Consider the following 5,411-nt stretch of genomic DNA (forward strand, 5'->3'; position numbering starts at 1 on the left):
AGATACAGCTTCACTTGTGGAGCTAGATGGCAATGATGGTGGTGAGGCAGGTGAGCTATCGTTAGCCTCTGGCTCCGGCTGCGACTGCACATCAACATTGCTAACGTTAGTGCTCCTGGCCGGCTCTGGCCGGCTCTGGGCCCCTGGCCGGCTCTGGGCCCGGTTACGCCACTGGCACTATCTGTCATAAAACAAGCACATGCTGTACTTTTTTATAGTTAAAGTATTACCAGTAGTTATTTTAAGAGTGGTTGTCAGTCAGTTCTCTGTTTCACTTACAGGTATTTGACAGTTACAAAATTATAATTAGAGTGTGAAGTTTATTTAAAATGTACACCTGCTTCAGTGCTTCTACAATATGAAATGAAAAAGGCAGCTCTTTCATTTAATTATCCAGCCTCTCTGGAAGTGACACAAAGATGGTTATATAATTACTGTTCTTGTTATACAGTTACATCCATATTCACAAGCCATTTAGTCTCATTTAAATCCTTAAAGTCGGAAGGGGATTTTCATTAAAGTTTCCTGAAGCTAGTTTTTCTTGCTACAGGAACTCTTGTGAATTCTAAAGTCACAGTTGACACGTTTTGAATCAAGCTGATTTGTACTATAAGGCAAAAAAAGAGAATTGCAAATCATTAGTTGATTTTTGGAGTAAAGAAGTTAATTAAAAAGAGACTATTTTTCCAGGTAGTCACATATTCAGTACTTCCAAAAGGGAGGTACCAGTCCTCCGATCTAGCTAAATTCATAACTTGCATGTGCAGCATTTGGAGGCAGATATTGTGCACAACAGTTGCCCCTTTTATTCCAAATTACTATTGATAGTACACTGTGACTGGCAGCCTGTCTGAGCAGCTCTTCTTTGTTTCTACTTTTTTGTATTTGCTGTTGCTGCCATGACACATGAATTTCCCTACAGGGTCCATCTTATCTTATTTTAGAATTATTTAGGAGGTGCTAGCAGAAATTGAAGCACTTCTCCAGCAGCTTTCCGATAGAACTGTAGCACATATTGTACATTGCACATCTGCAGAGTCTTGCTTGCAAAACCTTTATTTGAATGTAACTCTCAACAATTAAACAACGCTGTTCCCTACAAACTGGCAAGAGATAGATAAAGGTTGGACAGATTACAAACATTCCATTGCATCTTTCTGATGATGAAAAGTCTGTATTTAGTTTATATATTTTTAAAGATTAAACCAAATAAAATGCACAAATGCATTATAAAATGCTGTGTCACAATACTAGGATTTTGGCTACTTGGATAATCATGTAACAATGTGGCTAATGCTATTAGAGGAGATGATATCAGGCTGCAGGTGATTACCAGCAGTCATAAGGCAACCTCATCAGAATCATGAAGTACTAATGCCCGGCCAGGCTCACACAGTTGGACGGATTAGGCTAGCAGGCTTTTTCTGACAGGCGGACCATGTGATGCCATAACACCATCATCAAAATACCACAAAATAACATCACACCAAGCAACCAACCAGCAGCACTGATATTGCTGCAGGAAAGCAAATATAGTCACAAAGAGAATGAGAAACATATGAATAAGCAAAATTGTTCATTATTGATTCATCAGAGCATTATTTGATAGATTAATCTATTCATTGTTACATTTTTAAAATGTCAGATAATGGTCAAAAGTGTTCATCTCAGTTCCTTTATGTCCAAGGGGATGTCTTTAAATACAAATAATCTTTATTTGATATGACATAACACTACAGCTCCATTAAAGGGATTTCTCCTTCTACATAACCCAGATATATTCATGTCTACTTTGTACAGTAGTTGTACACACGTGCATGCACATTACAGAATAATGATTTCTATGCGATACAGACTCTAAATACCTTGTCGTCATCATCGCAGGACATGGCGTTGGAGAAGGGGATCTCGGCCTTGAACATCTTCCTACAATGCATCAGCTGGACCAGCAGGTAGCACACCGTCTTGAACTTCATCCTCTTGGCTGGTTTGATGTCTGACAGAATAAGACCTGGGAAAATCTGGAGATGAGGAAGAAGAAATCAGATGATCAGTACAAATTTGAAACAGTTGGAGGTACATAACACACGATAACTTTTTCTACCAACAATCTTCCAATTTATGTTTATGTAAACCAGCTCTTTTCCAGATTTTTTATTAGAGCTTTTATGGGAATAAAGTAAGCATTGGCATGTGACAGCAGACAACAGTACCCACAGTTAGCATACTAACGTACATGCAAACAGCTACATAATGTAAATAGGGTATATGGCATCTAACAAGGTAATGTGTTGTATGCAAATGACGTTTAGCATTTTATCGCATATCAGTTAGTATTTAGAATGTAAAGTCTACTTAAGTTTAACATGTGTTAGAAAGTTATTTGGCATCATGTTTTGTTTATCATGTTAGCATGTTAGCCTATATTTAACATTGCTCATGTTAGCATTAACTTTGAACTAAAGCTGATAGGCGTTCAGTAATTTGTTTCAAGTAAACCTGATAAACCTATAACCGCTTTCTATGGTGCTAAATTAGAAATCAGGTACAGTGAAAGTTTGTTCAAAATGTAATGGCAAAACTAAAACCTACAACCTAGTGTTGATTTCACAAAATGTAACATTGAAACTTCAATCATTACCAACCTCTTTTACCTACAAAAATACATTATTTTGAAATTCAGTTTTCAGTTTCTTTAATAATAATCCTGAGAAACTGTTGCATTATGTAGTCAAGGACCGGAGAAAATAATGACCTGATGAGAACTCATTTTAACGTGCTTTGGCAGAATTGTCTCATTCATGGAAATAAAGTAGCCTATGTTTGAGTGGGGTATTTACAGTGACGGTGCAATTTTAGTGAGTGTGTGTGTATGCTCATACACATACTTTAGCTGCGGATTTAAAATGCTATGAGCAGGCACACTCAGCTCTCAGGCATATGTACAGTAGATAGTGATATTATCCATGTGTATGCCAGCTTAACACATGGCCTCCCTACCTCCCTCTCTGCATCAGAGGATTAACTATTATAACACTGATAGATGTGCCACCTCTCCAGTAAGAGAGAAGACCTGCAAAACCAGAGATGATAGTGGCGTACTTTGCGTCTGTGTGGGGGCACGATGAAAAATGTTTCTATTTGATGTTTCTGTAGGAAGGCATGTCTCTCGTGTCCGAGGCCCGGCTCCACCTCGTAGTCTCCATTCAAACACTCCAGGGTGGTCCTTGTGATGTGCACCTTGCTGGGAGCACAAGCAGAGCAGAGGACGCAAGGCAGTTAGCGATACAAGTCTGACGCTAAGGTCTCAAATCATTATCCCCCTCATTATTTTCATCCGCATAAAAACCCTTTGGCTGGCTCAATATTTTTCACAGCAGAGTAATGTTCATGCTAACGACTTATTTAATCTGGTAACCAGTCCTCAAATCGTATTACTTCACTTGAAACAAGGCCAAAATGAGCCAATGCAGTGACCTAATTTAGCTGCTTTTTAAATGTAAATCAGCTTGTTAATGTACATGAGATTTCCTGAATGAAGGATTTATTTAACACAAGTGGCCTGCTTTACTTTTAGCTGCGGTCTTTAAAAAGAAATAATCATAATGCCGCATCAAAGAGATGTAATTCAATGCAAATAACATTTTTAGGAGCAAATATGAAATGTAAAAAACATAATCTTGGGAACTCAACATTTCATTCTGGGAAAACATTTTTTTTTAAATTCAGCCAAAGCCCAAAGATATCTCATAATAACTAAACTTATGCTTATGACATCCTTACTTTAGATGCCAACATCTGTATCCCCAAACAAGCTCATAATTAATAAAACCATCTTATATTAGATAAAGATCTTGTAATTATGAGATTTTCATTGTGATGCTATGTCATTAAACTGCCTCGTAATTACAAGATAGCACCTCCAGTTTTACTTTCTTTGGTAAATGCAATGTGCCTCTGTGGTTTTGGAAATGTTTATTAGGTTGCAACTACATAAACAACATCTGTCAGGTGGCTAAATTCATTTCAGTTTACTGTCTTTTCTGTGATTTTTTTATATATTTGTTTTATCAATATAAAAGTGATTTAAAAAACCAACATGTAGTGTTCCTGAGGTTCATATGCAGAAATAATACATTTCCCAGCTGTTACTGCTGTAAACAGATGCACACATCATACGCCTATATTATATCGCTGCTGCTGGGATACTTTGTGTGTGTGTGTGTGTGTGTGTGTGTGTGTGTGTGTGTGTGTGTGTGTGTGTGTGTGTGTGTGTGTGTGTGTGTGTGTGTGTGTGTGTGTGTGTGTGTGTGTGAACTGTGTGTGTGTGTGTGTGTGTGTGTGAACTGTGTGAACTGTGTGTGTGTGTGTGTGAACTGTGTGTGTGTGAACTGTGTGTGTGTGAACTGTGACTGCTCAGAATCTAGTTTCAGTGGGTGCAAGAGTCAGCACTGACCCAGGCAGCCCTCCAGCCTCCATCACATTTGCCAGTGTGACATCATTTGACCAGACGTCATACTGCCATTTCCTGAGGCCCAGCACGCCACACAGCACCCGTCCTGTGTGCAGACCTACCCGCATGTTCAGATCCACCTCCGTCGCCTCCACCACGGACCTGCAGGAAGGGGGAGGGGGGGAGGTTAATCTCAAAACCTAGAACATTTTATGTTTGGTTGTTAGGTAGCAAGATCAAAACACAAATGACATTCCATCAGCTTCAACTGTAATTTATATGTAGTGCAAATTAGCTAAATGCTAGCATGCTAACACACTAATCTAAGATTGTAAACTTAATGCTCCAGCATTTTAGCATTGCACTGGTAAGCATCCTGTTATTGCAGCATTTATCTCATAGTATACTTTATAATTTTGTTACTCTTAACTTAGGAACTACCTAAATTATATTAAAAAAGAATTCTGGCTGTTAACAGATTAACTATTTATTGTTATGCTTGATTTTCTATGTTTGATGTTCAACTGGATCAACATGGATATACAACTTTTTTAAATGTCTATGTGGCGTCACACGCTCTCATAGTAATTTTTCTCCTAAAAAGGGCCTTAATACCATTTGCGCTAAGGGAGACACTAATGACTAATTATGTGTGTTGCATTCATGTTGAGTAAACTTTAATGTTTAGCTGTCTACCCGAAATCTAAACTTAACAATTGCCTTGATAAATGTGTTTATCAAAAGTATTTTCACATTGTTGTATTGCTCATTTTAATACCAGTATAAAATTAGTGCTTTTTCCATCGCTATCAGTTGCAGGGGAAATCAGCCCTTTTAAGGAAGACAGCACCTTAACAGTGGTCCAAAAATAGAAAATGGTGTGTGTGTGTGTGTGTGTGTGTGTGTGTGTGTGTGTGTGTGTGTGTGTGTGTGTGTGTGTGTGTGTGTGTTTGTGTGT

At 38.2% G+C, this 5,411-nt stretch overlaps 1 pseudogene; it reads right to left on the reverse strand.

Annotated features, from left to right (window-relative positions):
* Positions 1-119: 119 nt before the first annotated feature.
* The window catches only part of LOC104949860 (adenylate cyclase type 1-like), a 24,287-nt pseudogene continuing 18,995 nt past the window's right edge, over positions 120-5,411 (reverse strand).

The sequence above is a fragment of the Notothenia coriiceps genome, unplaced genomic scaffold, assembly GCF_000735185.1.
Source record: "Notothenia coriiceps isolate Sejong01 unplaced genomic scaffold, NC01 NC01_scaffold00016831, whole genome shotgun sequence".
NCBI lineage: Eukaryota > Metazoa > Chordata > Actinopteri > Perciformes > Nototheniidae > Notothenia > Notothenia coriiceps.